This window comes from Anomaloglossus baeobatrachus, chromosome 1 (genome assembly GCF_048569485.1).
Source record: "Anomaloglossus baeobatrachus isolate aAnoBae1 chromosome 1, aAnoBae1.hap1, whole genome shotgun sequence".
Classification (NCBI taxonomy): domain Eukaryota; kingdom Metazoa; phylum Chordata; class Amphibia; order Anura; family Aromobatidae; genus Anomaloglossus; species Anomaloglossus baeobatrachus.
In genome coordinates this window covers 918177890-918191108 of record NC_134353.1, presented here as the reverse complement: position 1 = coordinate 918191108, position 13219 = coordinate 918177890, and positions in this window count along the sequence as shown.

Sequence of the window (13219 nt, the reverse complement as noted above, 5' to 3'; positions counted from 1 at the left end):
AATGCTCACCGACCGGGGGACCCAATTCATGTCCCAGCTGATGGAGACCCTCTGTAAGCAAGTCCAGGTGCGACATCTGGTGGCCAGCCCGTACCATCCACAGACTAATGGCCTGTGCGAGCGGTTCAATGGCACCTTAAAGCAGATGCTTAAGATGTTGGTCGACTCCCATGGGCGTGACTGGGAGCGGTATCTCCCACACCTGTTATTTGCTTACCGGGAGGTTCCACAGGCCTCAACAGGATTCTCACCGTTTGAGCTCCTGTACGGGCGACGTGTGCGGGGCCCCCTGGCTCTGGTGAAAGAGGCTTGGGAAGGGGATTTGGCCACCCCTGGAGTGTCGGTTATCGAGTATGTCATGCGCTTCCGGGACAAAATGCAGGCCTTGACGCAACTGGTACACGACAATATGGCTCAAGCCCAGGCCGATCAGAAGCGTTGGTACGACCAGAACGCTTGTGAGAGGACCTACCAAGTGGGTCAAAAGGTGTGGGTACTGGTCCCCGTACCACAGGACAAGCTTCAGGCAGCCTGGGAAGGCCCATACCTCGTGTACCAGCAGCTCAACCCTGTAACGTACCTGGTCACCCTGGACCCTGCCCGTGGAAGGCGGAAGCCCTTCCATGTGAACATGATGAAGGCACATCATGAGCGGGAGGCATGTGCGCTCCCCGTGTGCAACCTGCCCGAGGGGGGAGAAGCGGAAACCCTCTTGGATATGCTAGCCCAGGTTAGGGCAGGCGGATCCATTGAGGATGTGGAGGTTGGCCACCAGCTCTTGGAGGACCAACGGTCCCAGCTGTGGGCCACCCTACACCCCTTCCGGGGGTTGTTTACCAACCAGCCCGGAAGGACTGACTTGGCTGTCCATCACGTGGACACTGGGGATCATCCCCCGATCCGGCGTTCAGCATATCGGGTCTCCCTGGAGGTGCAGCAACACATGCGCCAGGAGATTGACGAGATGCTGAAGCTGGGGGTGATCCAGGCATCCAACAGCGCTTGGGCCTCGCCTGTAGTCCTCGTCCCTAAGAAGGACCGAACCACTCGGTTCTGCGTGGACTACAGGGGGCTCAATGCGGTCACGGTCGCCGATGCGTACCCAATGCCACGCATCGATGACCTGCTCGATCAGTTGGCCGGGGCTCAGTACCTGACCATCATGGATCTGAGCCGGGGATATTGGCAGATCCCCCTGACTCGCAAGGCCAGGGAACGCTCTGCCTTTATTACCCCATTTGGACTGTACGAGTCCACGGTGATGCCATTCGGGATGAGGAATGCCCCTGCCACTTTCCAGCGGATGGTCAACACCCTGCTCAAGGGACTTGAAGGGTACGCGGCCGCGTACCTGGATGACATTGCCGTCTTCAGTCCCACCTGGGAGGACCACCTAGAGCATCTAGCACAGGTGCTCAGGCGGATCCACCGGGCAGGTTTGACCATCAAGCCGGGAAAGTGTCAGCTGGCCATGAGCGAGGTCCAGTACCTCGGTCACCGGGTAGGTGGGAGAACCCTGAAGCCCGAGCCTGAGAAAGTGGAAGCCATCGCATCCTGGCCCACCCCCAGGACCAAGAAGCAGGTGATGTCCTTCTTGGGGACCGCTGGGTACTATAGGAGGTTTGTTCCATGCTATAGTAGCCTGGCAAAGCCCTTGACGGACCTCACCAAGAAGAAGCTGCCCTCTGCAGTCGATTGGACAATGGACTGCGAGACAGCCTTCCGGGCCCTAAAGGACGCCCTGTCCAGCCCGCCCGTGCTACAGGCAGCCGACTTCACGCGGCCGTTTGTAGTACAGACCGACGCCAGTGACTTCGGCCTCGGTGCGGTGCTCAGCCAGGTGGACTCTGCGAGCCAAGAGCACCCAGTCTTGTACCTGAGCAGGAAGCTGTTACCAAGGGAAGTGGCCTATTCTACAATGGAGAAGGAGTGCCTGGCCATAGTGTGGGCCCTGCAGCGTCTGCAACCCTATCTATACGGGCGCCACTTCATCGTGGAGACGGACCACAATCCCCTCAGCTGGTTGCACACCGTCTCTGGGACGAATGGGCGATTGTTGCGATGGAGCCTTGCGCTCCAGCAATACGACTTCACCATTCGCCACAAAAGGGGCCGTGACCACGGTAACGCAGACGGGCTGTCCCGACAAGGAGAGGTCGCGGACGGGCGCACGGGGGAACACCGGAGTGTGCTGCCCCCTAGCGCCCTCAAAAGGGGGGAGGTGTGAGGTAAATCCTGGGATATGAAGAGGAATTATGACTAGAAGTCATAATTGCTCTCATCACTCCCTGGCAGTGCCCCCCCTCCCTTCTTGTGCTCAAATGTCCAGCATCTGTGAAGGTGTCACATCCCACTTACACCTCCAACAGCCATCTCCTCTGATATGGAGATGAGATGATGTGAGGACAATGGACCCAGGATGACTCCCTGCCGTCACCCTGTAACAAGAGTTGTATCTCATTAGCAAGGCTTGGAAGTAGCCAGACAGAACGACTCCAGTAAAAAATGGTTCATATCTCGCAAGCCATATCTCCGATAAATATGGCAACCATAAAAATGGTGTTTGCGCAGGCGGACGATGCTGGCACACCTTTTTTATGGAAGGGGGAGCTTGGGAAATGCCCCAGGCGTGATATCAGCCAATGGGGAACAGGCAGACAGGTCATGAGTCCCCTCGTTCTGTAGCTAAATTCATAACTGTCACAATGAGAGCATTGGCGTCCGCCTACGACGCTCCCAGGCAAAGTTATGGCCAATATCCCCTTTGCTGGATAATTCTGATCCATGCAGGGGGAGTGGCAGTGCTTCCCTGTGAGGTCACTAAGGTAGGAGGGGACCTGGATCTGCCCAGGTTGATAACCCTACTTCGGCCATTTTCCAGTGTTCTTCTCGCTGGGGGCACGTGTAGGAAACATCTGTGGGAGTTCCTGGAAACCTGGTCTACAGCGCCCCCCTGTGGCCAGACGCAACAAGGTAACTGCCGGAACTGTGTATGCCTGTTTGTAACCCATGCTTTGATTGTAACTGTACTCTGACATAACTGTATATTCTGTAGATTCCCTATTGTATATATTGTAGTTTCTAGTGTGCTTTAGGCGATTAAATTATATAATTAATCTTGGGCTGTTCTGTTATCTCGATCTCGAATCCCACGTCTGTGTGTTCGGCTAATAGTTACCGTGAAGCGGTTGGTGGCAGCGAGTTGTGCCAAGGATTATTGTGGGGAGGCCAGTGAGATTCGGGAAGATATTATATATTCCGCCCGCGGAGGTCGGGGGAACATATACCCTACTCTCACCGGGGACCCTTCAATAATCGGCATAAGTAGTATAGCGGCCTCCTTGCTTATTGTCGGGCAATTCCATAATTGGCCTGACTATAAGAGGGGCGCTAGAGAGCGCGTCACGTGCTCTGTCTGTCGGTCGGGAGGTATAAAGGAGGGGTGACCCCACTTGTTACCCCCCGATTGTGACGTACTGGTAGCCAGCGCGGGGGATTTCTGAGTGACCCCCCCGGTGGTTTGTGACACTCCCCCATCTAAGAGCAGCAAAATATAGAGACAGAGACCCTGATTCCAGAGATGTGTCACTTACTGAGCTGCTTACTGCAATTTTAATGACATTTTGTTTGCTGCAGATCTACTATTTCTCTGAATGCTGAGCTCTGTATAACTCCATCCATGCCACTTATTGGCAGATTTCTATGTGCACTTTGCATAGGTAAAAAGCTGCCAATCAGTGATGTTGGCGGAGTTATACAGAGCTCATGACTATGACAAACTTCCTGGCAGCAGGTTTACTAGTTTTCTAGTAATATGGTCCTGCTGATAAAACTGTGCTTATATCAAAACAACACCCACTAAGTGATACATCGCTGGAATCAAGGTCTCTGCCTGCACATTATGGTCACATTTTGGTGGTAATGCTAGGCTACATTCACACGTTGTATTTTTGCTGATTTTTATTACAGCATTTTTTGTGTGTTTTAAGCAAACTAAAAGCTGCTTGTTAAAGTGCCAGCAAAAGATATGAGATGTCAGAAATCTCATGCACACAATTGCTTTTTTATTTTGTCAATCCTTTTAGCATTTTTCCAGCATTTTTTTTACAATTGAAAGCAAATAGATAGTGAAAAATGGCAACCACTGCGTTTTTGCTGCTTTTGTGTAACGGTGTAGGTGGAGAGCAGGGGACAGGGGCTCCTAGACTGGCCCTCAGGCTAGGGGACCCTAGCTATCCCTAATCCCAGAGTTACCTCTGATGGTGAGGATATCTGAGCCACCATCCTTGCTCTGCTCTTGACCTGCCCTGACCTTATATCCCTTGGAGAGGGCCGGGACAGGAGTGTTAAAGCCAAATGAAATAGACAAACATGGGAAACCAAATCTCTATCTCACAGCACACACACATAGAGGTATAATACAAAAAAAGTTTAGGAGGAAAATAAGAGCAGGGAGGAAACAACAAGACGAGAGAACTCCACAACAAACCCATGCACAAAGTAATATACTCAGCAACAGATCTGCACTACAACAGCACACGGACCGGTTTAGCAAAAGCTACAGTCGACTTGGGAAGACAGGCTCCACCATCTTAAAAAGGTGAGGAGTAACTGTGATGCAAGAGGTAACCAGCAGGCTAGCAGAAATTAACTCCTGCAAGCCTGATCACTAATGAGCACGCAGCTGGTCGACGCACGAACCTGTAGGTACAACTCAGAAGAACCAGAGAAAGTATAGTGTAGAGTGTCAGATTCTTCAGTGTGAACAGCGTCAGATGCCACCATGACACTCAGCGAGTTTAGAGCCAAACATCATGTGATATTTGTGATGAATTAAACTAACTTTATTAAACATGTACGGTAGACAAATGAAACACCAAAAATGCTGCCAAAAACCCTGCTTTTTGGAAGCAGCTATTGTTACTGCAAAGAGAACAGGTTTTGGCTGCAGACAAAATGTAGCAAAAACGCAACATGTGAACATAGACGGTGGGTTTTGTTCTTTATCAGTTTGCTAGTAATGGTAGCGGTCATTATGTGGTGGCATTATTCGCTTATTATATAGTGACATTACTGGTGATCCTGATCGTGGAATGGTAGGTTTTGTTTTGTAACAATATGGTGGTATTATTCATACATTATCAGTGTCATGTCTGCGGTGTCATATCAGACTGCAGGCATTCAACTTACAAAAATGATTTCAAAACAGCTACAATATTATATATACAAAAAAACCATCAAAAAACACTACTTACATATTTCGCCCCATTTATCTATCGCTGACTCTCTCAGATTTCAATTAAATGCAGTTATCATATGACTAAAGCAGCCAATCAAATACTCACGCTCCCTGGGTCCATTGCTGAGGCTATACTGCTTCTCAGTGTTGGTTATTGTCATGTTGACAGCGCTGCCGCCAATCGCTGAGCTCAGAAGCTTTGAGTTACTCATCTCAACTCTGTAAGTGCCGCTGAGCTCACGGATTCGCTGACTGCAGCTTTGTCGACATGATTTCAGCTCTGCAGCTAATACTAGGCAGCAGCCGCAGCTGCGGAGACACAGCGCCGGACCCGGGAAAGGTGAGTAAAGCACAGTTGATTTATTTTAAATAAACTGAAGTTGACAGTGGTCTTCCATTATCAAAAAAACGTCTTTAAAAGCTAAGAGGTGTAGTATCTTCCAGGTTGTACAACCCCTGGCAAAAATTATAGACTCACCTGGCTCTGGGGATGTTCATTCAATTGTTTACTTTTGTTTAAAAAAAAGCAGATCACAGACATGGCACAAAACTAAAGTCACTACAAATGGCAACTTTATGGCTTTAAGAAACACTAAAAAAAATCATGAAAAATAATGTGCTAGCCAGTAACGGTTACTTTTCAAGACCAAACAGGGGGAAAAATTATGGAATCACTCAATTATGAGGAAAAAAATATGGAATCATGAAAAACAAACAAAAATAACACTCCAATACATCACTAGTATTTTGTTACACCACCTCTGGCTTTTATAACAGCTTGCAGTCTCTGAGGCATGCACTTAATGAGTGACAAACAATACTCTTCATCAATCTGGCTCCAACTTTCTCTGATTGCTGTGGCCAGATCAGCTTTGCAGGTTGGAGCCTTGTTACATAGTTACTTAGGTTGAAAAAAAGACCTAGGTCCATCTAGTTCATCCTTTCTCCACCAGTTCTACATTTGGTCACTAAGTCATTTATAACTTACAATGTTGTGTACTGAGGAAATCATCCAGACCTTTTTTGAAAGCTGTTATAGTATCTGCCATTACTACCTCTTGTGGTCGGCATTCCACAGTCTGACTGCTCTAACTGTAAAGAACCCTTTCCTATTTAGCTGTCGGAATCGCCTTTCTTCCACTCGCAGTGAGTGCCCCCTGGTCCTTAGTACTGTCTTTGGAAGGAATAAGTCATGTGCCAGTCCTTTATATTGACCACACATGTATTTATACATATAAATGAGATCTCCTCTGAGACGTCTTTTTTCTAAGCTAAACATATCTAACTTTTTCAACCTGTCATCATACGGGCGGCCTCCATTCCTTGTAATAGTCTAGTTACCCGCCTTTCAACCGACTTAACTTCTGAATGTCTTTTTTAAAATGTGGAGCCCAAAACTGGATCCCATATTCCAGATGTGGCCTTACAAGTGATTTATAGAGGGGTAACAATACGTTGGGATACCGGATCTAATCTCTCTTTTTATACACCCTAGAATCTTGTTTGCTTTTGCAGCTGCTGCCTGACATTGAGTGCTGCTGCTCAGCTTATTTGTAATGAGAATACCCAAGTCCCTCTCCTGTTCTGTAGTCCCGAGTTTACTTCCATTTAATGTATACGCAGTTATAGGATTACTCCGTCCTAGGTGCATTACTTTACATTTATCAACATTAAATCTCATTTGCCAAGTATCTGCCCATTCTGACATCTTATCCAGATCTTTTTGTAATATTGTACTATCAAGGTCAGTTTTTAATATCCTACATAGTTTGGTGTCATCAGCAAAGACTGACACTTTACTATCAATCCCATCCACAAGGTCATTAATAAAGAGATTAAAAATAATCGGTCCTAGCACAGATCCCTGCGGCACCCCACTGCTGACTATAGCCCATTTAGAGAATGTACCATTTATGACTACTCTTTGTTTCCTATCTTTTAGCCAATTCCTTACCCAGTTGCATATAGTTTCCCCTAGTCCTTGCTTCTGGAGCTTTAGTATAAAGCTATTATGTGGTACAGTATCAAATGCCTTTGCAAAGTCCAAATAAATCACATCAGCTGCATTACCAATATCCAGGTTTACACTTACCCCCTCATAGAACCCCAACAGATTGGTTAGACACGACTTATCTTTCATGAATCCATGCTGTCTGTCAGTTATTATATTATTTTCTGCAACATATTTTTGCATGTCATCCCTTAAAATGCCCTCAAAAACTCTGCATACTACTGATGTCAGGCTTACTGGACGGTAGTTGCCTGGATCTACCCTCTTACCTTTCTTAAATATCGGTACCACATCAGCAATCCTCCAATCCTGAGGCACCAACCCTGTTACAAGTGAGTATACAAAGATGAGATACAGCGGTCTGTTGATTACAGAGCTCAATTCCCTCAATATTCGTGGATGAATGCCATCTGGCCCTGGGGATTTGTCAATGTTAAATTTACTCAGACGTAGGCGTACTTTTTCTTGTGTTAAATTAATTATATTGGGTGGTGAACTTTGATTTTTCACTTGTTGAATGATCCCTGGTACAGTCAGTTCCTTGGTGAGCACAGATGAGAAATGCCTATTTAATATCTCAGTCTTTTGTTTGTCCTCTATAACTAACTTGTTATTATATTTTAAGGGACCAATACTATCCTTTCTTTTCCTTTTGGCATTAATGTATTTATAAAAGATTTTGGGATTTATTTTAATGTCATTGGTGATTTTTGTTTCAGTAGCTAGTTTTGCTTGTTTGATTTCTTTTTTGCATTTCCTATTGATATCTTTATACTCCTGAAATGCTATGTCTGTATTCTCAGCCTTCAAGATTTTAAACACCCTTTGTTTTTGTTTTATTATACCGTATTTTTTTGGACTATAAGACGCACCGGACTATAAGATGCACCCTGGTTTTAGAGGAGGAAAATAGGAAAATAAAACTTTAAGCAAAACAATGTGGTTATGACACACTGTTATGGGGCGAGGATCTGCTGCTGACACTGTTATGGGGGTAATGTCCCCAAATTCTCTACTAAGGTACCCCATCCTGGTAATGATCCTCCTGCTATAAACCCCCATCCTGCTCATATACCCCTATCCTGCTCATAGTCCAGCATCCTGCTCATATTCCCCCATGCATCCTGTTCATATACCCCCATCCTATTGATATACCCCCCATCCATCCTGCTCATATTCCCCCATCCATCCTGCTCATATACCCCCATCCTGCTAATATACCCCCATCCTGTTCATATACCCCCATCCTGCTCATATTCCCCCATCCATCCTGTTCATATACCCCCATCCTGTTCATATACCCCCATCCTGCTCATATACCCCCATCCTGTTCATATACCCCCATCCTGTTCATATACCCCCATCCTGCTCATATTCCCCCATCCATCCTGTTCATATACCCCCATCCTGTTCATGTACCCCCATCCTGTTCACATACCCCCATCCTGTTCATATACCCCCCATCCATCCTGCTCATATACTCCCATCCTGCTATATGCCCCCATCGTGCTCATATACCATACTGGTATATGGCCTGTATCCTATAGCACATAGAAAAAAAATAAACGTTTATACTCACCTGTTCCTCACTCACTGCAGCACCGATCATCTTCCTCTCTGCGCCACTGACCTGTGTGTGTGTGTAGCCGTTCACCTGCAGCATCGCGATGTCTTCCTGTCTGTGCCGATCAGCTGATCAGCACAGATCAGCTGACCGGCACAGACAGGAAGACATCGCGTGCTGCAGGGGGGCGGCTCCACACACGGGGACGGGTGAGTGTACTGATTCACTGCACCCCGTGCTGATGATGACGCGCGGGGGGCAGTGAATACAGCCGCACATGATCACTCCAGGCTGTAATTGCCAGGAGTGATCATGTGGGCCGGCTCTTTACTATGCGCGCGTCCCCGCTCCTCCTCCTGCCCACCTGTCAGCGCCGGCTTCTGCGCTGAGAGATGGGCGGGAGAATGGGCGTGCATATGTAATGAGCGGGCCCACGTGGTCACAGCAGGCTGCTACAGCCTGCTCGTGCCCCCGATGACCCGTTCCACCGCAGCACCCTCATTCCCGGCCGCAGCCCCATAGTCAGACCATAAGACGCACCCCCAACTTTCCCCCAACATTTGGGGGGAAAAAAGTGCGTCTTATGGTCCGAAAAATACAGTACTTTGCACAGTCTTATTTATCCATAGTGGTTTCTTTTTATTCCTGGACATTTTATTACCAGAGGGTATACATTTTTTACAGGACTCTAGTAGTATATCTTTAAACTTTCCCCATTTATGTTCGGTATCCCCAGTTACCATGACTTTGTCCCAATCTACACATTTAAGCTCTTCCCTTAATTTGTTGCAATCAGCTTTCCTAAAATTCCAGGTTTTAGCATTTCCCCTTTGAAATGTTCTATTGAATATTACGTTGAAGCTTACCATATTATGATCGCTGGTGCCCAAGTGCTCTCGGACCTGTAGAGCTGAAATTGTATCCGGTGTATTTAACAGGACCAGATCTAGCAAATTATCTCCCCTGGTCGGTTCATCTACCATCTGAGAGAGGAAATTGTCTTGAATAGTAGATAAGAATTTACAGCTTTTAGCACAATCAGAAGATTCTATGTCCCACTGTATGTCTGGATAGTTGAAATCCCTCACAGCAAGTTGGGCTGTAGTGTGTACATCGCCCAGGCCAAAAGCTAATGCTCTACCAGGATACAGCTAAACCCCCACTAATGTGGAAGCGTCACAGGTGCAGGAGAAGCAGATCACACACACACCTCCATGGAATGGAGGGGAGGCGAATGCTAGATGATAAAACTGCACACAAGTGGCTTGCATAGAGCGCTGTTCACATGCAGATGGCACAGTCACAAACCCGCAGCCTATTAGGTGACGCCCTTCTATTAGATCAGGCGGGCTGCCAAGCCGTACCCCACTGTGCATCATGCACGGACAGACACTCTACAGTGCAAGGCCCAACAGAAAGGGGCCTGGCTGTATCCTGTACAAACAAAAAATATGAGGTTTTTGTTGGTATTTATGGCCATAAAACGTAAGCCTACACCCTCGTCACGGGACCATGGAGGTGTGTGTGTGATCTGCTTCTCCTGCACCTGTGACGCTTCTACATTAGTGGGGGTTTAGCTGTATCCTGGTAGAGCATTAGCTTTTGGCCTGGGCGATGTACACACTACAGCCCAACTTGCTGTGAGTAATACTTAATTTTTGGAGGACATTGTCCTCTTTTTGTTGCTATTTTTATATTTAGTGTAGGGACCTACAGACATGAGGTCCCGTGACGAGGGTGTAGGCTTACGTTTTATGGCCATAAATACCAACAAAAACCTCATATTTTTTAGTTTGTACAGGATACAGCCAGGCCCCTTTCTGTTGGGCCTTGCATTGTAGAGTGTCTGTCCGTGCATGATGCACAGTGGGGTACGGCTTGGCAGCCCGCCTGATCTAATAGAAGGGCGTCACCTAATAGGCTGCGGGTTTGTGACTGTGCCATCTGCATGTGAACAGCGCTCTATGCAAGCCACTTGTGTGCAGTTTTATTATCTAGCATTCGCCTCCCCTCCATTCCATGGAGGTGTGTGTGTGTGTGATCTGCTTCTCCTGCACCTGTGACGCTTCCACATTAGTGGGGGTTTAGCTGTATCCTGGTAGAGCATTAGTTTTTGGCCTGGGCGATGTACACACTACAGCCCAACTTGCTGTGAGTAATACTAAATTTTTGGAGGACATTGTCCTCTTTTTGTTGCTATTTTTATAGTTGAAATCCCCCATAATAAGAACCCGATTATTATTATTAGCTGCCTTTTCAATTTGTTCCAGCATTTCACCCTCTATTTGTTCAGGTATGTTAGGAGGCTTATAGCAAACTCCAATTAGCATTTTTCCATTATTCCCCTCCCCATGTACATTTACCCATACTGACTCTACATTGTTGCAGTTCCCCCCAATGTCATCGTTCAACACAGGTTTTAGGTTAGATTTGATAAATATACACACCCCACCACCTTTTTTGTCTTTCCTGTCCTCCTAAATGTACTATAACCCTGTATGTTTGTCACCCAGTCATGGCTTTCATCCAGCCAGGTTTCCGTAATGCCCACCACATCATAATTCATGGTTGACATAAGAGTCTCCAATTCATTCATTTTGTTTGCAAGACTTCTTGCATTTGCCAGTAGACATTTAATCCTATTAACACCTTTATTACTCCTAGCCTCCCTACGTTCCTTTCATGTCCCATCCCCCCCTAATCCTTCATTGACCCCTACCGTCTCACTTTCTCTATCTGCTCTATCTATCCCCTTTTTTGCTCCACTACCCTCCCTCCCCCCAGATCCTAGTTCAAAAGCTCCTCCATCCGTCTGACCATTTTCTCCCCCAGCACAGCTGCACCTTCCCTATTGATGTGCAGCCCGTCCCTACAGTAGAGCCTGTAGCCGACTGAGAAGTCGGCCCAGTTCTCTAAGAACCCGAACCCTTCCTTCCTGCACCAATTTCTAAGCCACGTATTTATCTCCCTAAGCTCCTGCTGTCTTTCTAGTGATGCTCGTGGCACTGGTAGTATTTCTGAAAACACCACCTTGGAGGTCCTGGACTTCAGCTTCTCTCCTAGTTCCCTGTAATCATTTTTAAGGACCTTCCACCTGCCTCTAACTTTGTCATTAGTACCAATGTGCACCATGACCGCTGGGTTTTCCCCAGCCCCACCCAGCAATCTGTCTTTCCGATCCACAATATGCCGAACCCGAGCACCCGGCAGACAACACACTGTTTGGCATTCACGGTCTCGGCGACAGATGATCCTGTCTGTCCGCCTAATTTTCAAGACCAAACAGGGGGAAAAATTATGGAATCACTCAATTATGAGGAAAAAATTATGGAATCATGAAAAACAAACAAACAAAATAACACTCCAATACATCACTAGTATTTTGTTGCACCACCTCTGGCTTTAATAACAGCTTGCAGTCTCTGAGGCATGGACTTAATGAGTGTTAAACAGTACGCTTCATCATCTGGCTCCAACTTTCTCTGATTGCTGTGGCCAGATCAGCTTTGCAGGTTGGAGCCTTGTCATGGACCATTTTCTCCAACTTCCACCAAAGATTTTCAATTGGATTGAGATCCAGACTATTTGCAGGCCAAGTCATTGACCTTATGTGTCTTCTTTCAAAGAATGTTTTCACAGTTTTGTTCTCTATGGCAGGATGCTTTATCATCTTGATGAATGATTTCATCATCCCCAAACATCCTTTCAATTGATGGGATAAGAAATGTGTCCAAAATTTCAATGTAAACTTGGGCATTTATTGAAGATGTAATGACAGCCATTTCCCCAGTGCCTTTACCTGACATGCAGCCCCATATCATCAATGACTGTGGAAATTTACATGTTCTCTTCAGGCAGTCATCTTTTTATTGTTTAGCTTTTCTGTATGCAAATCCCATTTCCTTTAGGAGGTTTCTTACAGTTCTTTGACAGACATTGACTCCAGTTTCCTCCCATTCGTTCCTCATTTGTTATGTTGTGCATTTCCTGTTTTAGAGACATATTGCTGTAAGTTTCCTGTCTTGACGCTTTGATGTCTTCCTTGGTCTACTAGTATGTTTACCTTTAACATCATTCTCATGTTGTTTGTATTTGGTCCAGATTTTAGACACAGCTGACTGTGAACAACCAACATCTTTTGCAACATTTCGTGATGATTTACCCTTTTTTAAGAGTTCGATAATCCTCTCCTTTTTTAAATTGACATCTCTTGTGTTGGAGCCATGATTCATGTCAGTTCACTTGGTGCAACAGCTCTCCAAGGTGTGATCACTCCTTTTTAGTTGCAGACTAACGAGCAGATCTTATTTGATGCAGGTATTAGTTTTGGGAATTAAAATTTACAGGGTGATTGAATATTTTTTTCTCATAAATGAGTGATTCCCTAATTTTTTTCCCCTGTTTG